Source organism: Salmo salar, chromosome ssa01, assembly GCF_905237065.1.
Source record: "Salmo salar chromosome ssa01, Ssal_v3.1, whole genome shotgun sequence".
NCBI classification, from domain to species: domain Eukaryota; kingdom Metazoa; phylum Chordata; class Actinopteri; order Salmoniformes; family Salmonidae; genus Salmo; species Salmo salar.
Genome location: NC_059442.1, coordinates 98,216,866 through 98,241,841, shown reverse-complemented (window position 1 = coordinate 98,241,841; position 24,976 = coordinate 98,216,866). Strand labels below are relative to the sequence as shown.

Genomic DNA, 24,976 nt, shown 5'->3' with positions numbered 1-24,976 from the left:
AACTGAGCTGCACTTCCTAACCTGCCAAATGTATGACCATATTAGAGACACATATTTCCCTCAGATTACACAGACCAACAAAGAATTAGAAAACAAACCCAATTTCGATAAACTCCTATATGTATTGGGTGAAATTCTACAGAGTGCAATCACAGCAGCAAGATTTGAGATTTGTTGTCACAAGAAAAGGGCAACCAGTGAAGAACAAACACAATTGTAAATACAGCCCATAATTATGTTTATTTATCTTACCTTTTCTATTTTAGTTATTTACAACACTGTATATAGGAATAATATGATATTTGAAAAGTCTCTATTCCTTTGAAACTTTAATGTTAACTGCACATTTTATATTGTTTATTTCACTTTTGTTTATTTTCTATCTCACTTGCTTTGGCAATGTAAACATGTGTTTCCCATGCCAATAAAGCCATTTGAAACATAACTGAATTGAATTGATAAAGAGAGAGACAGAGAGAGAGACAGAGAGAGTGTAAGGCTCTGGGTGTAGTGGGTGCGAAGTCAGGCGTAGGTAGCAGAGAGTACAGGTTAGTGCTTTATTGGCACAAACGGCGAACATAAGCCACCCCACTAAGATACATGGTCCCGTGTGGCTCAGTTGGTAGAGCGTGGTGTTTGCAACGCCAGGGTTGTGGGTTCGATTCCCACGGGGGACCAGTACGGAAAAAAATGTATGAAATGTATGCATTCACTACTGTAAGTCGCTCTGGATAAGAGCGTCTGCTAAATGACTAAAATGTAAATGTAAAATGATACAGGGTGCATACAAAACAAATGCCCCAAACACTGGGGACTGAAACAGTCTGGAGAAAAACCCAAGACCGAAACACCTGAGACACAAGCGTGCACAGATGCAACACACAAACAATCCCGCACACAGAGCAGGCGGGCCTACTGGCTAAAATAACCTGACTAATCAGTCTAACAACAAACAGGTGAGACCAACAAACAGAAAGTGGAAAAAAGGTAATCAGTGGCAGCTAGTAGGCTGGTGATGACGAACACCACCCGAGCAGGAAGGGGAGCCACCTTCGGTAGGAGTTGTGACAGTACCCCCCCGACGCGTGGCTCATGCAGGGTGATCTGGGTGGAGGCGATGGAAATCCTTCAACAGTGACGGGTCCAAGATGTCCTCCACCGGTACCCAGCACCTCTCCTCCGGGCAGTACCTCTCCCAGTCCACGAGGTACTGCAGGCCCCTCACCTGGCGTCTCGATGTCCGGAGGGACCTCCGGCACCTCACCTTCTTGCAGGGGACCAGCTACCACCGGCCTGAGGAGAGACACATGAAATGAGGGGTTAATACGGTAATAGAAAGTAATCTATAACACACCTCGTTTATCCTCCTCAGGACTTTGAAGGGCCCCAGCTTCCGGCAGGGCAAGCGGAGGGGTAGGTCGAGAGCCAGACCCTGTCCCCCGGCAAGCACTCCTCTTCTGCCGTCCACCGGCTTGCTTGAGGGATTCCTGGACGGCTCTCCAGGTCTCCTTGGAGCGCTGCACCCACTCCTCCACTGCAGGACCCTCGGTCTGGCCATGGTGCCAGGACCGGCTGGTAGCCCAAGACACAATGAAATGGTGATAGGTTCGTAGAGGAGTGAGTTCTGGGCCAACTCCGCCCATGGAATGTACCTAGACCACTCCCCTGGCCGGTCCTGGCAATACGACCGCAGAAACCTATCCACCTCCTGGTTCACTCTCTCCGCCTGCCCATTACTCTCGGGGTGATAACCGGAGGTCAAGCTGACCGAGACACTCCATAAACGCCTTCCATACCCTGGACTTGAACTGGGGACCTCGATCAGAGACGATGTCCTCCGGCACCCCGTAGTGCCGGAAGACGTGGGTAAATAGTGCCTCCGCAGTCTGTAGGGCCGTAGGGAGACCGGGCAACGGGAGGAGAAGGCAGGACTTAGAAAACCAATCCACAACAACCAGGACAGTAGTGTTCCCCTGAGATGGGGGGAGATCAGTCAGGAAGTCCACTGACAGGTGAGACCATGGCCGTTGTGGAACGGGGAGGGGCTGTAGCTTCCCTCTAGGAAGGTGCCTAGGAGCCTTACTCTGGGCGCATACCGAACAGGAAGAGACGTAGAACCTAACGTCCCTAGCCAAGTTGGGCCACCAGTACTTCCCCCTGAGACCCCGCACTGTCCTCACCACACCAGGATGACCCGAAGAGGGTAGTGTGTGAGCCCACCGAATCAATTGATCCTGAACACCAAGCGGCACGTACTTGCGACCCGTGGGACACTGTGGAGGTGCAGGTTCCACCCGTAACACCCGCTCGATGTCCGAGTCCACCTCCCATACCACCGGTGCCACCAGCCTAGAGGCTGGAATGATGGGAGTAGGATCGATGGGCCGGTCCTCCATGTCATAAAGACAGGACAGCGCGTCGGCCTTCATGTTCAGGGAGCCTGGTCTATAAGAAATGGTGAACCTGAAACGGGTGAAGAACATGGCCCACCTTGCCTGACGCGGATTCAGTCTCCTAGCTGCCCGGATATACTCCAGATTCTGGTGGTCGGTCCAGATGAGAAAAGGGTGCCTAGGGCCCTCAAGCCAGTGCCTCCACACCTTCAGGGCCTTTACCACCGCTAACAACTCCCGGTCCCCCACATCATAGTTACGCTCCGCCTGACCGAGCTTCCTCGAAAAGAAAGCGCAGGGGCGGAGTTTCAGTGGCGTACCCAAGCGCTGTGATAGCACGGCACCCACCCCAGCCTCGGCCGCGTCCACCTCCACTATGAATGCTAGAGAGGGGTCCGGGTGCTCCAACACGGGTGCATCGGTGAACAGCATCTTCAACCTGTTGAAGGCTCTGTCAGCCTCTGTCGACCACCGCAAACGCACCGGCCCCCCCTTCAGCAGTGAGGTAATGGGGGCTGCTACCTGGCCAAAACCCCGGATAAACCTCCGGTAGTAATTGGCAAACCCTAAGAACCGCTGCACTTCCTTCACCGTGGTTGGAGTCGGCCAATTACGCACTGCCTTAACGCGGTCACTCTCCATCACCACCCCCAAGGTGGAAATGCGATAACCCAGGAAGGAGACGGCTCGTTTCGAGAACACACACTTCTCAGCCTTGACGTATAGGTCATGCTCCAGCAGTCTACCAAGCACCTTGCGCAGCAGACACATGTGCGGCGCGGGTGGCGGAATATATCAGAATATCATCGATATAGACAACCATGCCCTGCCCGTGCAGGTCCCTGAGAATCTCATCTACAAAGGATTGAAAGACGGCTGGAGCATTCTTTAACCCATACGGCATGACGAGGTACTCATAATGATGACCCGATGTGTTACTAAACGCGGTTTTCCACTCGTCTCCATCCCGAATACCCACCGGATTATACGCGCTCCTGAGGTCCAGTTTTGTGAAAAACCTTGCTCCGTGAAATGATTCCACCGCCGTAGCGATGAGAGGTAGCTGTCACGGGCTGGCTCGAAAAAACAACAGGAGAGGTAGAGTCAGGCGCAGGAGACAGAGAGTTCTTGACCACACTTCTTTATTCAAGACAACTGGATGTGGTCGCCAAAAATATAGGGGCGCAGCCCTTAAATTATTCTGCGGTGGTGTACACAATGAAAACAAACCACAGGCAGAGGGAAAAAACCAGTACACGTTCCTATAGCAAAAACCCGGACAAGAAACACAATCACGCACAAACGCATACATCCTACGCTAAACTAAATAACCCCCCCTACTAATGACTAACCCAAAACAGGTACGTGCCTACCTAGACCTAACCAACAGAAAGTGAAACAAAAAGGGATCGATGGTAGCTAGTAGGCCGGCGACGACGACCGCCGAGCTCCGCCCGGCCGAGGAGGGGCGCCACTATCCGTCACTGTCGTGACAGTAGCGGGTAACTAAACCCCACTGTGATGGCATTTAGGCCTCTATAATCAATGCACGGACGCAGACCTCCCTCCTTTTCTTTCACAAAAAAGAAACTCGAGGAGACGGGTGAAATGGAGGGCCGAATGTACCCCTGTCCCAGAGATTCCGTGACATATGTCTCCATAGCCAATGTCTCCTCCTGTGACAATGGGTACACGTGACTCTTGGGAAGTGCAGCGTTTACCTGGAGATTTATCGCACAATCCCCCCTGTTGATGAGGTGGTAATTTAGTCGCCCTCTTCTTACAGAAAGCGATAGCCAAATCGGCATATTCAGGGGGAATGCTCACATTGGAAACCTGGTCTGGACTCTCCTCCGACGTGGCACCGATGTAAACTCCCATACACATCCCCGAACACTCCTCTGACCACCCCTGGAGAACCCCCTGTCTCCACAAAATCCTGGGATTGTGACTAGCCAGCCAGGGAACCCCCAGCACCACCAGAAATGCAGGCGAATCGATAAGGAAGAGGCTAATCTGTTCCTTATGATTCCCCTGCGTTACCATGTCCAGTGGAACTGTGGACTCCCTGACCAATCCTGACCCTAATGGCTGGCTATCTAAGGAGTGCACGGGGAAGGGGGGACCTATCGGCACTAGCGGAATGTCCAGCTTGATTGCGAGTCCTCAATCCATAAAGTTCCCAGCTGCACCTGAATCGACTAGCGCCCTATGCTGGGAAGAGGGAGAAAAGTCACAAAAACAAATAAATACAAACATGTGACCAACAGGGGGTTCTGGGTAAGTTTGGTGCTGACTCACCTGGGGTGACCGAGAAGTGTTCTGCCTGCCCTCTCGACTCCCAGACCGGCTCCTCCAGCACCGGTCGGCTGTGTGTCCTCTCCGACCACAGCTGGTGCAGGAGGAGCCTCCTCCTCCGGTACCCCTCGGTACGGCCCCCCCTAACTCCATAGGAATAGGGGCGGGAGTGCTAGGAGGTGGAACAGACAGGACCCTTTCCGAACACCCACGGGCAGCCAGCAGATTGGCCGGCCGGAGAGACATGTCTATCAGTTCGTCGAGGGAGAGAGTGGTGTCCTGACACGCTAGCTCCCTGCGGATGTCTGCCCGGAGGCTACACCGGTAATGGTCTATCAGGGCCCTGTCGTTCCACCCAGCCCCAGCGGCCAAGGTCCGGAACTCCAACGCGAAGTCCTGCACGCTCCTCGTCTCCTGCCTAAGATGGAATAGTCGCTCACCAGCCGCTCGGCCCCCCGGAGGGTGTTCGAATATGGCCCGAAAGCGGCGGGTAAACTCTGGATAATGATCCCTCGCCGAGTCTGGGCCATTCCAGACCGCGTTGGCCCACTCCAGAGCTCAACCCGTCAGGCAGGAGACGAGGACACTCACCCTCTCCTCCCCCGAGGGAGTAGGTCTCACGGTAGCCAGGTACAGCTCGAGCTGGAGCATAAACCCCTGGCACCCAGCCACCGCTCCATCGTACTCCCTCGGGAGCACAAGATGAAGCGCGCCGGAGCCGGACGCAGGGGGAGGAGGAAGTGGACTCGTCGGAGGAACCGGAGGTGGAGAGAGGAGACCACTCCTCTCCCATCGGTCCATTCTCTCCATCATCTGATCCATCGCCGATCCTATCCGATGGTGAGCGGTGGTGTGATGGAGGACGCGTTCCTCCATCGAGGGAGGGGGGGTGGCAGCTGCTCCTGCTGACTCCATTCAGAAGGTGCGGAATCTGTAAGGCTCTGGGTGTAGTGGGTGCGAAGTCAGGCGCAGGAAGCAGAGAGTACAGGTTAGTGCTTTATTGGCACAAACGGCAAACATAAGCCACCCCACTAAGATACAGGGTGCATACAAAACAAATGCCCCAAACATTGGGGACTGAAACAGTCCGGAGAAAAACCCACGACCGAAACACCTGAGACACAAGCGTGCACAGATGCAACACACAAACAATCCCGCACACAGAGCAGGCGGGCCTACTGGCTAAAATAACCCGACTAATCAGTCTAACAACAAACAGGTGAAACCAATAAACAGAAAGGGGAAAAAAGGGAATCAGTGGCAGCTAGCAGGCCGGTGACGACGACCGCCGAGCACCACCCGAGCAGGAAGGGGAGCCACCTTTGGTAGGAGTCGTGACAGAGAGACAGAGAGGGACTGTACATCTCTTTATTAAAAAACTGTAGAAAAACCTTTGTATTTTAAATGTTCACCTGTATGTTAAAAGTCTATAACGGTACTTTCCTGAATCAGGTTTATGAATATTTATAATTACTTATGTGTATGCTTGCATACGATACTTTATGGCAAAGGGAAATGTATTTTGTACAATGTGTTGGTGTTTTAAACTTTGGAAATCTTCAAACAGTTTTACTATATAATCCACTGCATACAGTTACTGTATGTACAATTAAGTTACATTGTTCGCAAATACAAACACTGTACAAAGTGCTGTGGCCAGGCTGAAATCCGAGCTCTGGCCACTCTGCTCTTCTCTCTCCAGTCAGCCCGTCAGCCAGTCAGCCAGCCAGTCAGTCAGTTAGCCAGTCATCCAGTCAGCCAGTCAGCTAGCCAGTCAGCCAGTCAACCAGTCAGTCAGCCAGTCAGCTAGCCAGTCAGCCAGTCATCCAGTCAGCCAGTCAGCTAGCCAGTCAGCCTGTCAACCAGTCAGCCAGCCAGCCAGCCAGTCAGCCATCCAGCCAGTAAGCCAGTCAGCACCCAGTGAGTGGCCAGCTGTATTATTGTGATTCCATTCTATTTGATTTCTCCCAGGTATTAAATTAGATAATAAACAAAAAGATTAAAGCTCACCTAATCCAATCAATGGCTGAAACGCATCCACACTTTCTAGATGAACCAGCTCAGCTAAACCAGAAGAGCACCACCAGCAGAAGTAAGGGGATTAGCTACAGGTTCAAAGTTTCTTTGAAATCCTTTCAGCTTTAAATGTTATTTCATCATTATTTATTTTAATTAAACGGGAGGATGGGAAGACACACAGCAGAATAAACAGTAAAACAGGAGAATAACAGGAGAAAACAGGAGAATAACAAGAGACTAAAAGGAGAATAATAGGAGAATAACAGGAAAATAACAGGAGAATAACAGGAGAATAACAAGAGAATAACAAGAGAATAAGAGGAGAATAACAAGGGAATAACAGGAGAATAAAAAGAGAATAACAGGGGAATAACAAGAGAATAACAAGAGAATAAGAGGAGAATAACAAGGGAATAACAGGAGAATAAAAAGAGAATAACAGGGGAATAACAGGGGAATAACGGGAATTAAAGGAGAATAACAAAGGGAATAAAAGGAGAATAATGGGGGAAAAATGGGTGAATAACAGGAGAACAACAGGAGAATAACAGGGGGATGAGCTGGTTCTGACAGCTGTTATTTCATCTGTATCAAGAGTTAGGAGTTATCAAAATCCCCCCTCCCCACCCAACCGAAACCACCCCAAAAAAACCTGAGCCCAGCAAAACAAAAAATCACAATTCCACTGTAATGGGCTGATTAGGATCTTGGTGGTTCACCTCCATGTTAGAAAAACAAATTAACGTCATTAGGAGGAGAAATTAATTGTTTTGTCAATCTGTTGTGGAATCTGTTCAGGGCCCAGTCTAGTGGTTGTACTGTGGTTTTAGGGTGAGATAGATTAAAGAGGAAAATTAAGTCTAAAGACTAATTTTGAGAATCTCAATTATCTGCGTTATAAGTAGCGATAAACAAGGCATCGAAAGCCATTCAAATAATGGGAGCATAGTAAATATGTGGACAGTGATCTTGTGTAAAGATTCCAACCCAAGGGTATATGAGGGTATAGAAGAATACAGGCTCAGTGTAGAGATCTGATATATTTAATCTGGATGGTGTAAACATGTACATCTGGTCAAATGGCCATAGTACACATTTGACAGTGAATTTACAGGAGATCGAAGTACCACTCCAGAGGGGAATCTGGGTATCTATCTATACCCTCTGGACACCCAGAGAGGAGAGAGGGATAGAGGAAGGGAGGAGAAGAGGGGGAAAAAGTTTGGACAATGGGGTCAAACTGTAGTGTTTTGGATCAGTACCACTTCCTCGTCTCTGAATGGATAATGAATGTCATGGACCCCCCACGGTCACCACTTTCACCCCCCATCTCTCCTCCTTTCCTCATCTTCTCCCCTTTCACCCATCCTCCTCTCCTCCTTCTCTCCTCCCCTTTCACCCATCCTCCTCTCCTCCTTCCCTCCACCACTTTCACCCCCCATCTCTCCTCCTTTCCTCCTCTTCTCCCCTTTCACCCATCCTCCTCTCCTCCTTCCCTCCTCCCCTTTCACCCATCCTCCTCTCCTCCTTCCTTCCCTCCTTCACTTTCACCCCCATCTCTCCTCCTTTCCTCCTCTTCTCCCCTTTCACCCATCCTCCTCTCCTCCTTCTCTCCTCCCCTTTCACCCATCCTCCTCTCCTCCTTCCCTCCACCACTTTCACCCCCCATCTCTCCTCCTTTCCTCCCCTCCTCCCCTTTCACCCATCCTCCTCTCCTCCTTCCCTCCTCCACTTTCACCCCCCACCTCTCCTCCTTTCCTCCGCTTCTCCCCTTTCACCCATCCTCCTCTCCTCCTTCCCTCTTCTTCTCCTCTTTCACCCCCCCTGTCCTTTTATCCTCCACCTCCTCCCCTTTAACCCCTCCTCTTCTCCTCAAATTTCATCCCTCTCCTCTCCTCCTCCTCTTCCTCCCATTTCACCCCCCTCCTCTCCTCCTCCTCTTCCCCTCCCATTTCACCCTCCCCTTGTAATATAAAGACAATTCCTATCAAAGCTAACACTTGAAAAAGCCTGGCAGATAAATAGAAATCACACATTATCTTTGAAGCCTTTTTTCATTTACTTTGCCTCTCACAGCGTGTTTCTTATCACCGAGGGCAAATATGAGAAGTTCTCTGCTTTATGATTAGGGGGAAAGCATTAAATAGATTAGAAGTCCATTCAAGTTGCACACAATAATTATTAAAATATTACATGATATTAATCCTGCCATTCCATTACTGTCTCAATCACTGGGTGAAGCCTAATTACGGGGGAGTCCACTGCTGCAGAGTGAACTGAAACACACTTACGTCTGGTCGCAGTAATCTCCTTATTGCATCAACCAGGCTGCCTCTGTACTGGTCCAGAAACAAGCTGAGGAGGGTGGGAGAGAGGAGGAGGGAGGGAGGGGAGGGAAGGAGGGGAAGGTGGGAGTGGGGGAGAAAGGAAGATAAAGAGAGAGAGAGCTAGAGAGAGAGAGAGAGAGAGAGAGAGAAAAAAAGAGAGGGAGAGAGAGAGAAAAAAGAGAGAGAGAGAGAGATTAAAATGCATTGCAGTGATAGTGGCTCAAAATAAAACAGCAGGCTATTTATTTTCCTTTGTTTACAAATAAATCCACAAACAGAAGAAAAACAATTTGCATGAGTAAGACTCCTTTTTCTTTTTTATACGTATAAGTCCATATTCTCCTCCCTATATTTTTTGTGTAGTGAGAAAATGCACAACATCAAAGTCTAAAACATTCACAGATATCATCATACATATTAAACAACACACACATACACATTCACGCGTGCGAGACACACACACACACACACACACACACACACACACACACACACACACACACACACACACACACACACACACACACACATACTTCAGTGTTACAACATACCTTGATATTTCAAAACAATGATTTAAACACATGCATATAAAGTCATTTTCTGTATATATTTATATAAATTAAATATAATAACATTAGAAAATGATAAAAACAACATTTAAACTCATATAATTACAAGTAAAAAACATAATGTAATACCCAAACCTCAACACTGACATGATATAAACCTGTACGACACTAGTGACAAGCCAAAGAGAAGGACATGTCAACGATTTGTTTTGCAAGTCTATGGGAACTCAAAAAGCTATAATATGTCTAATGATCATTGAACACTTGTGTGATGTATGTAAAACTCCTTTAGATTAAACCAAAAAATAAATGTATACTGAACAAAAATATAAAGCTGGTCCCATGTTTCAGAGAACTGAAATAAAAGATCCCAGAAATGTTACATTAACAAAAAAAGCTCTCACATTTTGGGCAAAAAATGGTTTACATCCCTGTTAGTGAGCATTTCTCCTTTGCCAAGATAATCCATCCACCTGACAGGATTAAACAGCATGCTCATTATACAGGTGCACCTTGTGCTGGGGACAATAAAACACCACTATAAAATGTGCAGTTTTGTCACAACACAATGCCACAGATGTCTCAAGTTATGAGGGAGTGTATAATTTGCTTCTGACTGCAGGGATGTCCACCAGAGCTGTTGCCAGATAACTTAAGGTTAATTTCTCTTGTTTAGAGAATTTGGCAGTACGTTCAACCACCTCATAACTGCAGAAAAGGTGTAATCATGCCAGCCCAGGACCTCCACATCCAGCTTCTTCACCTGTGGGACCGTCTGAGACCAGCCATCCGGACAGCTGATGCATCTGTGGGTTTGCACAGGCAAATAATTTCTGAACAAACTGTCAGAAACTGTCTCAGGGAAGCTCATCTGCGATCTTGTCACCCTCCTAAGTGTCTTGACCTGCCTGCGTTCGGCATCGTAACCGACTTCAGTGGGAAAATGCTCTCCTTCGATGGCCACTGGCACACTGGAGAAGTGTGCTCTTCATGGATGAATCCTTGTTTCAACTGTACCGGGCAGATGGCAGACAACGTGTATGGCGTTGTGTGGGTGAGCAGTTTGCTGATGTCAACGCTGTGAACAGAGTGCCCCATGGTGGCGGTGGGGTTATGATATGGGCAGGCGTAAGCTATGGACAACAAACACAATTATATTTTATCGATGGACTATTGAATGCACAGAGATACTGTGACAAGATCCTGAGGCCCATTATCATGCCATTCCATGATAATGCACTGCCCCATGTCGCAAGGATCTGTACACAATTGCTGGAGGCTGAAAATGTCCCAGTTCTTCCATGGATCGACGTGTACGGCAGCGTGTTCCAGTTGCCGACAATATCCAGCAACTTCACACAGCCATTGAAGGGGAGTGGGACAACATTCCACAGGCCACAAGGAACAGCCTGATCCAACTCTGTGCATTAGTAAAATAAATGGTGGTGACACCAGAAACTGACTGGTTTTCTGATCCACGCCCCTACATGTTTTTTAAGGTATCTGTGACCAACATATATATATACTATGCATTCCCAGTCATGTGACATCCATAGATTAGGGCCTTATGTATTTTTTTTTAAATTGACTGATTTCCTTACATGAACTGTAACTCAGTAAATTCTTTGAAATTGTTGCATGTTGCGTTTCTATTTCAGTTCAGCGTAGAAAGAGATAGCATGAAAAGCAAGGCTAAGGTGGAGGGTTGGAATAAGATACATAGCATACTGTACCTGCCTGTTTGTAGGAGTCAAGAGAAATAGTTGTAATACAGATGGGAATATAAGGAATGTAAAAGTGATATTAAGATTTAAGAGATTTGACCTGTGTGAGAGAGAGGAGGAATTGGAGAGTAATTGTAATGAAATGTGAGTAAGTGTGTGTGTGTGTGTCTGACGGACAGAGACTGTGTGTGTGTTGACGTGGCTGCTCATGTTTGACCTTGCTTTGGGTGGCAGGAGAGATGAGAAGAGGAAACAGACTTGTGTTCATGCATGCCTTGTTGCCCACGGTGATCACCCTGGTAACACACTCACCATCAGATCAGCCCCATGCTGGGCCGGGCTTCACTCATCCCCTTCTCACCTCCCCTCTCTCACCCCTCCCTTCCCTGCCCTGTCCAATCAGACCCAAAGCAGCCGTCACTCTAATCACAATAGCCTCTGTCAGGGCCAATATTATCCCAAATGAGTGCTAAAGTAATTTGACTAAATGCAACAATACAACCCAGATCTAGCTTAATCCAACACAAAGCCCTCACTGGCTCGCAGGGCTGCAATCTGGGTGAAACTTTTCAATCACGGTAGCAGCTGACCTTCCCTACGCAAATCTGTCTCTGCTGTCGGAAGTCCGTGAGGCGCGGAGCAGGATGGAGCAGAGCGGTGCACAGCATGACCTGAGACTGGCTTGACTGGCCTGACTGGCCTGACTGACTGGCCTGAATGACTGGCCTGATTGACTGACTGGCCTGACTGACTTACTGGCCGGACTGGCCTGACTGGCCTGACTGACTGGCCTGATTGACTGACTGGCCTAACTGACTGACTGGGCGGACTGGCCTGACTGGCCTGACTGACTGGCCTGACTGGCTGAGGCGGCAGGTAGCCTAGTGGTTAGAGCATTGGACCAGTAACTGGAAGGTTGCTAGATTGAATCCTCAAGCTGACAAGGTTATAATTTGTCGTTCTGCCCCTGAACAAGGCAGTTCACTCACTGTTCCTAGGCTGTCATTGTAAATAAGAATTTGTTCTTAACTGACTTGCCTAGTTAAATAAAAAATTACAACTGGCCTGACTGACCTGGGTTTGGAACACAAGACTGGAATAAAAATGACAATATAAACACACTTGATTTAAAAAACAAAACAGGTGGCAGGGCAAAGCATCACAGTGGCAACATAGCCTCAGTACGGAGGGGATGAATAATGCTTTGGGAAACAATGAGAGTACCGTAAAGAGCATGTCCTGTAGCGTTTCCTAAACTCAGTCCTGGGGACTCCAAACGGTGCTTGTTTTTGTTTTTCAAATAGTCAAAGATTGAGGCTGAGTTGATTATTGAAAATAATAAACCAGGTAATTTGAGTCCTGAATACTGATTGGCTGAAAGTCGTGGTATATCAGATCGTATAAGACGGGTATGATAAAACATTTATTTTTACTGCTCTAATTACGTTGGTAACCAGTTTATATTAGCTATAAGGCACCTCTGGATTTGTGGTTTACGGCCAATATACCACGGCTAAGGGCTGTATCCAGGCACTCTGCTTTGCATCGTGGGTAAGAACAGCCCTTGGCCGTTGTTTATTGGCCATATACCACACCTCCTCATGCCTTATTGCTTAATTATGCCATGTCATTGTTGAATACTCATTTCTGATTGGCTTGAAGGGCATTCTAAAGCATTATTTTCCTATATGAACTGGGTGGTTCGAGCCCTGAATGCTGATTGGCTGACAGCCGTTGTATATCAGACCGTATATAACAGGTATGACGAAACCATTTTTTTTACTGCTCTAATTACGTTTATAATAGCAATAAGGCACTTCAGGCTTTGTGGTATATGGTCAATATGGTCAAAGGGCTGTATCCAGGCACTCCACGTTGCGTCATGAACAGCCCTTAGCTGCATGTGGTATATGGTATGTTGGCCATATACCACACCCCCTCATACCTTATTACTTAAATAATGCACGGTATATCAGCACGGTAGAATTCAATGGCTATAGTTCATTCTATGTTTGAGCTGCTTTTGAAAACAAAAGTCGAATTGAAAACATTATTGGCATTGTGGAATTAGATTTTCATAATTGCAAGCTAGGACTGATGGGGGCTCTATGTATTCTCTGGAAATGAATGCAACTCCATGGAAGGTGAGTTCCACTCCGCTAGCGAGTCGTGGAACACACCTTCCCCATTGTTCATTATTTTACACAGAATGCATAGCCCCTCATTTATATATCCATATGTGCACCCCTTGTAGCCACAAGGACCGAGTTTGGAAAGGCTGATGATGAACTCTACTGTATGTGGATGGATACATTGACCTCCATCTATGGAGAAGGAAAGTCCCTCTCTGTGCTGGTAACAGGAAGCAGGAAGCAGGTCTAACCAGCAGAAAGACATAAGGCTCAGTAGTAATACCTTATCTCTGAAGTATCTCTGGCTCCCTCCAATGGCAACACACCAGATCAGCCTCCTGAGTGAACTCTGACCTTAGTCCATGTGGGTGTTATGTGGGGTGCTGAGGTAGGATATGTAGTGAACAGGGTTTTCATATAGTTGTAGATGTGTAGGAGATAGGGCGCTGTAGAGAATAGGGGTTTCATGCAGATGAGTGAGGATAAGGCCCTTGTATTGTACAGCACAGATGAGATAATGCTTCCAGTTTTCCTCAGCTTTTTCAGGCTCATTGTTTCACTAATAACTAATATCCTCCCTCACTTATCTAACATGGATTCAGACTAATTTATGGATGAACCACAAAAAAATGTCACTTCATAAATTCATTGTAAGTGAACAAATGTGAATGTTCTACGAGTTTGAGTTTGTAAAAACACTTGCTAGTCTATTGACCACATTGACATAATGCTAGTTTATTGACCACAATGACATTTACTGGTCTTTTGGAATGGTCTGTGTGTGTGGTGAGTAAGAAGATGAATTTAGAAATGACCTTGTCTGGGCCACCCGAGTGGCGCAGTGGTCTAAGGCACTGCAACGCAGTGCTTGAGGCGTCACTACAGATCCGGGTTCGATCCCGGGCTGTGTTGTGACAGGGAGACCCATGGGGCGGCACACAATTGGACCAGCGTCGTCTGGGTTAGGGGAGGGTTTATCTGGCCGGGATGTCCTTGTCCCATTGCACTCTAGTGACTCCTTGTGGTGGACTGGGCACATGCACGCTGACTTCTGTCACCAGCTAAATGGTATTTCCTCTGATACATTGATGCGGCTGGCTTACGGGTTAAGTAAGCAGTGTGTCAAGAAGCTTGGCGGGGTCTTGACTTTCCCCTCTCCCGAGTCCGTACGGAAAATGTAGCGATGGAAACTCCCCAAACACTGAGGAAAATCTAACGCAGACTATCATCAGACGCTACGTTATGAGAGAGAGATGTCATCAGAGTGCGCAACAGGACACTGTACTGTCTACACTCGGTTTGTTGTTTACATTAAAACTTTTTCATTAAATCAATTTTAATCCGAATGAAAGTTTTGTTACTAAGGATTCCACAACGCGGTTAGCCTTTACGGCTGGGACTGCAAGTTTGTGTTCCTTTTTTTGTTGTTGCGTGGATTCCGCGAGTGCTAGCTGGCTGTACTACAGACACCTGTTGTCGTCGTGGGAAAGACTCATTGTTATTTTTTCGGAAAACAACTGGTTGCAGGATAGAACCAATCTGGATACCAAGCAGATCCTGAGTGAAATCGATGAGTACCAATAGCTTTACGCTATGGTGGAACAACATACTCCTTCGTGGAAATATCCCACCACCTCACAAAATAACTTTAACCCATCAAAAAAAAGAAAAACAGATTCATCTACAGACACGGACGATTTACTTACCATTGAGGTAGAGGCTAGTGCTCTGGCAGGAATCCATGCAACAATGGAAAAGTTGTGTGAGGAGGTGGCAGGGTTGAGGGGGAGTTTGGAGTTCAGCCAGAGTGAAATTCTCAAGCTCCAAAGAGAAAACAAGACACTCACAGCCAAGGTAAAAATACACAATTCCAACATGGATTGTGTACTCAGGGGAAACAGGGTGATGGAGACGCTACTAGACATACAAAGTCGTAGCATGCGTGAAAATCAATTTTTTGTCTGGTATTCCTGACGACGCATCCAATAATCCAGAGGGTGCGATCAGAGAATTCATGAAATCCGCATTGAAACTTCCTATAGAGACTGTAAACAAGGTGGCTTTCCACCGAGTACACAGACTTGGAGCTCGGAGCGACAAGACCAAGGGTCCCTGACCGATCATCGCAAAATTTGAACACTATCAACAAAAGGAGCTGATGAAAAGCAGAGGAAGGGAGCTTAAAGGGACCAAATTCGGTCTCAATGACCAATTTCCAAAGGAGATAAACAAACGTCGTAAGAGACTGTATCCGGTACAAAGACAACAAAGGATGGATGGTTGGCGTGCCTTTATCATTGTGGACAAACTCTTTATAGATGGACAGCTATTCCGAGACAGCTCCATAACACCGTGTCTGTACTAAATTCTACAGGGACTTCAGGTTACAAAAAAAAAGGTATGGGAACTGTTTAAAATATCTGAACATTATGAAGTGGATATGAACACACACATACTCAACTACATGCTTGCTTACACATACGGACATATACATACACACACACACCTGATCTCGCTCTCTTCTCTCACTCTCTCTTTCTCTCTTTTCTCTTCTCTTCTCTCCTCTATTGTCGAGAACTGTTTTATAATTTAATGTGTTTATTGTTTGTCTGTCTTTTTTATGTATTTGTCTACAAGTTTATATATGTTTACAACACGCAAGGGGAAGATATCAAAATAGGGGCATTGGGTAATAATAACATATTGTATGGAATATATTTGTACTGTAGTGAAGCCGTCTCTAGAGTAATGCAAGGTCTCTTTCATGATCATGTGAAATGTCAATTGCTATGGAAATGCTGGGATGTGTTTTTCAATTATGTCAAAGATAATTATGATGCAACTATGATGGTGATACGATATGGATTACAATTATGATTATTAAGGCTGTACGCACTACATGTTACTCACATAGACACTCAAACATGCAAACTGGCAGAGTTATTATTTGTTTGGACATCACACATACATAGTCTTACTTTTATACAGATATCATACACACTCTCATTATTTCATATCCAATATCATACACATCAACGAACTCAGATTTGTTACACACATCATTTGTCTCAATTTTCTAACATCTGTGGCATTGGCTCACAGGCAAACAGGTAAGTTAATGAAAAAAATATTGCTACAACCTATTTCTTGAATTCTAAATATCAGACATTTGAAAGCTCTAGTTTTGATCTTCATAATACCTCTGATGGCAGTAACTTTACAAGCACTAATTATGGTCAATTTAGCCTGAGAATAGTATCTAGTTATGGTAAGGGGTGAAATAAGTATAGCAAGTTATAATTGTAACGGTTTGGCAGATTTAAAAAAAGAAGATCAGTCTTTACATGGCTAAAATAAAAGGAATATAATATATACTGTTTACAGGAAACTCACTCTACATCCTTAGATGAAGTTGCATGGAAAAAGGAATGGGGTGGTGAAATAATTTTCTGTCATGGACAAAGGAACTCAGAGGGTGTGATGATATTAATTAACAAAAATGTCGATCTGATTGTGCAAATAATCAGGAATGATTTGCAAGGAAGGTGGATCATTTTGAATATGAAAGTGGACGAAAAAGAGATTTGTCTCATTAATCTATATGGTCCAAATCAGGATGATCCACACTTCTTCGAAAACATTTATACCAATTTATTGAACTTACAGGCAACAAATGATCTAATCATTATGGTAGGAGACTATAACACCGTGTTAAGTACCTCAATGGACCGTAAAGGTAATCACTCTACAAACTATCATCACTGTGCCCTTAAGGAAATCACAAATATTATGGACACATTAGAAATAGTGGATATTTGGAGACTAAAAAACCCCAACCTAGTGAGATATACATGGAGGACACTTAATCCAGCTAGTGTAATCTATTACAAAAATAAAGCAAACTGTATGGAATATGGAGAAAAATGCACAAAATTCTTCCTGAATCTCCAATACAGGAACGCTAACAAAAATAATTTGCAGAAACTCGTTACTGAAGATGGAGTCATTATGATTCTCCGAATGATATTTTAAAAGAGGAAGCTAATTTCTTTCGGCAGATGTTCTCTTTTCCGTCTCATCCTCTCCCACTGAATGAAGATTACGGTAAGGAATTCTTTCCAAATAATATAAAAAATGGAAAATTAACAAATGTACAGAAAGATCAGTGTGAAGGCCAAATGACAGAGAAATACATTTTTGAGGGTATTAAATCCTTTCTGTCTGGAAAAACCCAGGGCTTGATGGCATACCGGTAGAGGCATATCAAGTTTTTTTTGATATACTAAAAGCTCCATTGTTAGATTGTTTTAACTACTCCTATAGAAATTATGGTCTGTCAGGTACTCAGCAGGAAGGTCTGATTTCTCTATTATTAAAACACAAGACCCAGATGGCAAATATAATGACCCAGTCTATCTAAAAAACTGGATGTGATGCAAAAATACTTGCAAAATGCATAGCACTGAGAATTAAAAAGGGTTTTACCAGGTATTTTTCATCCTGATCAGACAGGTTTTTTTACATGGACGATACATTGGAGATAATATACGGCAACTACTAGAAATAATAGAACATCATGAAACATCTAAGAAGCCAGGAATGGTATTTATAGCGGATTTTGAAAAGGTATTTGAAAAATTAAGACTGGATTTTATTTATAAATGCCTGGATTTTTTCAATTTCGGTAATTCCCTTATAAAATGGGTAAAAATAATGTATAGTAACCCCAGGTATAAAATAGTAAATAACGGCTACTTCTCAGAGAGTTTTGAATTGTCAAGAGGAGTTAAACAAGGGTGTCCGCTGTCACCATATCTATTCGTTATGGCCATCAAAATGCAAGCTATTAAAATCAGATCCAATAACAACTTAAGAGGATAAGAAATCCAAGGCTTAAAAACAAAGGTGTCTATGTATGCCGATGACTCAAGTTTTATGTTAAGTCCGCAAGCTAGATCCCTGCAATGTCTCGTTAAAGATCTAGATAACTTTTCTGTACTCTCTGAACTAAAACCTAATTATGATAAGTGTACAATATTTCGTATTGGATCCTTAAAAAATACAACTTTTACATTACCTTGCTGCTTACCTATAAAGTGGGCTGATGGTGAAGTAGACATACTTGGTATTCATATCACAAAAGATATAAATAAGCTCTCCACAATGAATTTCAATAGAAAACTTGTAAAAATAGATAAGATCCTGCAACCATGGAGAGATAAATACGTGTCTATTTATGGAAAAATTGCCCTAATTAACTCCTTAGTCATATCTCAGTTTAGTCACTTACTAATGGCGCTGCCTGCTCCTGATGATTTGTTTTTCAAATCATATGAGCAAAAAATGTTTTGCTTTATCTGGGACGCTAAACCAGACAAAATAAAACGAGCCTATCTATATAATGAATATGAATTGGGTGGGTTGAGATTATTAAATATAAAAACACTAAACCTCTCTCTAAAAGCTTCACTCATTCAACATTTTTATTTGAACCCTAAATGGTTCTCAAGTAGATTAATAAGAAAAGCTCATCCATTGTATAAAAATGGCCTTTTTTGCCATTGAACAGATTGCAATGTCTAATTTTCGATTAACTGAAAATGATACTTTTTTTCAAAGTATCTGTCTTTTTCAAACAAGCATTGCAGAGCTGGCTAAAATTTCAATTTCATCCCCCTGAAAAGATAGAATAAATATTACAACAAATATTATGGCTGAACTCAAATGTACTGGTTGATAAAATACCTGTATTTATGGGAAAGATGTTAGAAAAGGGTATTTTGTTCTTAAATGATATTGTAAATTGTAACGGTAGAGTTATGTCCTTCATAGAGTTATCAGAATTGCACGGGAAGGTCTGCTCAATCCAAGAGTACAACCAATTGATTACAGCATTGCCCCAAAAATGGAGGAGGCAGGTGGCAGCGGGAGGAGGTAGGGAACTGGTCTGTCTGCCCAATATAAAGGATCTAAACTGTCAGAGGAATACAAATAGCATAAATAGGAAAGTATACAAGTTTCATTTGAGGACCAGGATGTTGACAACTGTGCCATACAAATTGCAAAATAGTTGGGAAGAGATTTTTGATGTACCGATTCCATGGTACAGGGTGTATGAGGTGATATATAAAACAACGCAAGATTCAAGACTTCGTGCTTTTCAGCTAAAATTATTATATAGAATTCTTGCAAACAACAAATATTGAATATTTGGGGGATAAAATCATCGAAGCTCTGTAGATTTTGTTGTGATGATACAGAATCAATAGACCATTTATTTTGGTTTTGCCCTCAGGTAGCCTGTTTCCGGTCTCAGGTTCAGGAATGGCTGAAAATGCATAGCATTGATCTAAAATTGACCCTAGAAATAGTACTGTTAGGAGATCTGTAGAGACCGGGTCAGTCAATTACTAATATACTAATACTCTTAGTAAAAGTATTTATCTTCAACACGCAATCTGTAGATTCTTGTCACGTCCGACCAGTATAGATGATATTTTGTTATTGTAGTTTGGTCAGGACGTGGCAGAGGATAGTTGATTTATGTATTACGGGTTTTTTTGGTCACTGGTCTATGTTTGTATTTCTATGTGTATATTCAAGGGTAGTTTTTCTATGTGTAGGTTGGGTGCTGGACTCTCAATTGGAGGCAGGTGTTTCTAGTTGCCTCTGATTGGGAGTCCTATAAATAGCTATGTGTTTTGTTTGTCACTTGTGGGTAGTTGTTTGATAGCACTGCTTTTGTTGAGCCTGCTTCTCTGTTCCTGTCGTTAGTTTGTTTATTGTTTTTCCTGTGGATGCTTTGCTCGTATATATTAAAAAGATGCGTATCCACATTCCGTCTGCAGTTTGGTCCATTCACCACGACAGCCGTTACAATTCTATTCGATTAGATAGATTAAAATTGTACGTTAAACATCATAGCATAGTTGAAAGATATGTGTTGCGTGGAAACACAAAGTGGGTGGCCAGCAGAGATAGATGGGATGGGCTGAGGGAAGCTGAGGGTTGATATGTGGAATTGGAGACAAGTGGGAGTGGAGTTGCTGTGTGAGAGAGAGAATGATGGTCAAAAGATAAAGGAAAAAAAGGTCAAAATAAAACATAATACAAGTACATTTGAATGACACTAAGCGGCAGTGTTTTTACAACTAATGCCGGTTTGCCTGAGGCTGATGCCGTGCAGGTGTTTGTACACATGCATATACACACACTCTCATTCAAATAAACACATACAAGAACACACACATACATGTAAAAGTGCCAGACATGCACACAAACATATAAAGTAGGCATTGCTGTTATGATTTCAGTTGTCCTTGATGTCCTTTGTTTTAAATGTATTATTTTGTATTATTTTTTACATTGTTGTTTGCTGTTTTCTTCTGTCTTTTTCTTTTTTCTCTTTAGTTCATTCTCTTGGTTGTTGGTGCATTTGGGTGTTTTTGGGGGTGTGGAATGGAATTAATTGTATTATTTATTTTATTTTTCTTCCAGGGGGGGCAATGTGGGAGGGGTCTCAAATGGTTGAGGGACAGCTATTAGGGAACTGTGGGGGGATCTTGGAGGGTTCGGGTTTCACAAGATTGTGATCATGAAAAAGAAAACTATGACATATATTTTATATCACTATCATGCACACACACCCTCACACATAAGAATGGCTCTGTTGCAGAAAGACTGATACATGTTTGATAGTGTCTTGATGCTGTATTGTTTGTACATGTTCTAATACTTAATGTTACCCCTTCCTTGTGCTCTTTGTAATAAATAATAAATACAAAAATAATTAAAAAAGACTAACTACAAATTGGGGATAAAAAGGGGTACTTTTTTATTTTTAAGAAATGACCTTGTCTAACATACGTTGGGGTCGTGACTTCTGACCTCCAATCAGGTTCATTATGCGGTGAACTGGTGACCCCCCCGTTTTGGGTGGGAGGGGTCACAGCTGAACAATGGAGGTTGGTCCTTGGGGATGGGAGGTGAGGGGAGGGGTGGGCAGTCCGCTCTCTCTCTGTCCCCTTCTCCTGGTCAGCGGGGTACCCCACCCCTCTAAGCATGCCCCGAGACACTACCACTACTTCCGCTCCCTCTGACCCTAACCCACCAGTCATCTGATATACTATATATATACTGTATAAACAAAACATACAATCCACTCTTCTCTTCGGCTGGAGTTACACAGGTTAACTTTCACACACGTTGCAAGTGACATCCTCTCAAGCTGCTACTGTCATGTTGTTTGAGAATTCTAACCCCATGTCATTTACTGCATTAGCCCTCGCTGTCACATCGTGATCGAACAAATTGTTTGTTTATCCAACCGTTTTGCTATTGTATAAGGATCGACTTAGACAAAAAATACAGATGCACAAATATCACACCCCTCCAAAAATGCTATCTCCCATGTTATTGAAGTGGTGAGAGGTCAGCATGTCTTTGGGGTATGATAGTTGAGCATTTGTAACTTTCTCACTCACTATTATTCACTATTAATTCAGGATTATTCCTAATCATGGTAGTATCCACATTAATGTAGAAGTGGTTAAAAACATATTATATTATATTTACAATAAAAGTGACTCCAAAATGACACTATACATGATTTACATTTCATTTTTCTTGGACACAAAATTATCTGAAACACAACCAAAACAAACAGCAAATGCATCCAAACAAATTTGTAGAGTCAAAAGCTTGATGCAGTCAATGTGTGCTATGATTATGAGACCAAATAATGAACTTTATACTACTTTAATAAACATATAAGTGAATTTGTCCCTCAACTTTTGGTCCCCTAAAATGGGGAGACTATGTTCACAAAAAGTGCTGTAATTTCTCAACTGTTCATCCGATACGGATGAAAATACCCTCAAATTAAAGCTGACAGTCTGTACTTTCAACTCATCATCACTGTATAATTTCAAATCCAAAGTACTGCAGTACAGAGACAAAAGAACATACAAATGTGTCACTGTCCCAATACTTTTGGAGCTCAATATACAGTGCCCTTGGAAAGTATTCAGCCGCTTGACCTTTTCCACATTTTGTTATGCTACAGACTTATTCTAAAATGGATCAAATAAAATACAATTCTCAGCAATCTACACCCAAAACCCCATAATGACAAAGTGAAAACAGGTTTCTGTGGTAAATGAAAAGAAATTATTTAAAAAATACCTTATTTACATAAGTATTCAGAGCCTTTGCTATGAGAATCGATATTGAGCTCAGGTGCATCCTGTTTCCATTGGTGATCCTTGAAATGTTTATATAACTTCATTGAAGTCCACCTGTGGTAATTCAATTGATTGGACATGATTTGAAAAGGCACACACCTTTCTATATAAGGTCCCACAGTTGACAATGCATTTCAGAGGTCGAAGGAATAGTCCGTGGAGCTCAGAGACAGGATTGTGTTGAGGCACAGATTTGGGGAAGGGTACTAAAACATTTATGCAGCATTGAAGGTCCCCAAGAACACAGTGGCCTCCATCATTCTTAATAACTTCTTAAGGCTAGGGGGCAGTATTCGGAAGTTCAGATGACTGACGTGCCCAAAGTAAACTGCCTGTTTCTCAGGCCCAGAAGCTAGGATATGCATATAATTGGTAGCATTGGATAGAAAACACTCTGAAGTTTCTAAAACTGTTAAAATGTCTGTGAGTATAACATAACTGATATGGCAGGTGAAAACCCGAGGAGAATCTATCGGGAAGTTTTGTTTTTTTGAGGTCACAGTCCATTCAAATGCTTGTTTATGGGATATTCAAAGGAATTCCTCCCAGATTGCAGTTCCTATAGCTTCCACTAGATGTCAACAGTCTTTAGAAAGGGTTTCAGGCTTGTTTTTTGAAAAATGAATTAGTAGTTACAGTTTTTCAAGGTGGCTCTGATTTGGACTGTAGTCTTGTGGCGCGCGTGGAGGAGAACGTGCACCTAGTTATTTATCTCCGGTATTGAACATACTACATTTCGTCTTAAATTGTATCATTTATTTACATATTAGGGTACCTGAGGATTGATTAGAAACGTTGTTTGACTTGTTTGGATGAAGTTTATTGGTAACTTTTCGGATTCCTTTGTCTGCATGTTAAACGAGTGGAACGGGTGGATTACTGAATCAAACGCGCCAAATAAACTGACTTTTTTGGGATATAAAGTAGGACTTTATCGAACAAAACTACCATTTGTTGTGTAATTGGGACCGTTGGGATTGCAAACACAGGAAGATCTTCAAAGGTAAGTGATTTATTTTATCGCTATTTCAGATTTTTGTGACGCCTCTGCTGGTTTGGAAAATGTTGTTTAATGCTGGTGTATGCGGGGCACTGTCCTCAGATAATCGCATGGTATGCTTTAGCCGTAAAAGCCTTTTTGAAATCTGACAAAGCGGTTGGACTAACAAGAAGATAAGGTTTTAAACGATGTAAGACACTTGGATTTTCATGAATGTTTAATATTAAGATTTTTGTATTTTGAATTTCGCGCTCTGCAATTTCACCGGATGTTGTCGAGGTGGGTTACTTTGGAAGCACCAAGACTTTTTATAGCTGTCCACCCGGCCAAGCTGAGCAATCGAGGGAGAAGGGCCTTGGTCAGGGAAGGGACCAAGAACTTAACAATCACTCTGACAGAGCTCTAGAGTTTCTCTGTGGAGATGGGAGAACCTTCCAGAAGGACAACCATCTCTGCAGCACTCCACCAATCAGGCCTTTATGGTAGAGTGGCCAGACAGAAGCCACTCCTCAGTAAAAGGCACATGACAGCCCGCTTAGAGTTTGCCAAAAGTTACCTTAAGACACTGACACATTGAGAAACAAGATTCTCTGGTCTAATGAAACCAACATTGAACTCTTTGGCCTGAATACCAAGGGTCATGTCTGGAGTAAACCTGGCATCATCCTTACGGTGAAGCATAGTGGTGGCAGCATCATGCTGCGGGGATGTTTTTCAGTGGCAGGTACTAGTCAGGATCGAGGCAAAGATGAATGGGGAAAAGTACAGAGAGATCTTTGATGTAAACCTGCTCCAGAGCAGTCAGGACCTCAGACTGGGGCAAAGGTTCACCTTCCAACAAGACAATGACCCTAAGCACACAGCCAAGACAAAGCAGGATTGGCTTTGCGGCAAGTCTCTGAATGTCCTTGAGTGGCCCAGTCAGATTCTGGACTTGAACCCAATTGAACATCTCTGGAGAGACCTGAAAATAGCTGTGCAGAAACACTCCCCATACAATGTGACAGAGCTTGAGAGAACCTTCAGAGAAGAATGGGAGAAACTCCCCAAATAAAGGTGTCAAATCAAGTCAAATCAAATGTGATTTGTCACATGTGCCGAATACAACAGGTGTTGACCTTATAGTGAAATGCTTACTTACAAGCCCTGAAAACCAACAGTGCTTAACCTATTAGGGCTAGGGGGCAGTATTGACACGGCCGGATAAAAAACGTACCCGATTTAATCTGGTTACTACTCCTGCCCAGTAACTAGAATATGCATATAATTATT

At 43.8% G+C, this 24,976-nt stretch overlaps 1 non-coding gene across 1 annotated transcript; it reads left to right on the top strand.

Annotated features, from left to right (window-relative positions):
* The first annotated feature begins 602 nt into the window (after positions 1-602).
* Positions 603-678, top strand: trnaa-ugc (transfer RNA alanine (anticodon UGC)). Its single transcript has one exon. It is a non-coding gene; the product is annotated as a tRNA-Ala (tRNA).
* The last annotated feature ends 24,298 nt before the right edge of the window (positions 679-24,976 follow it).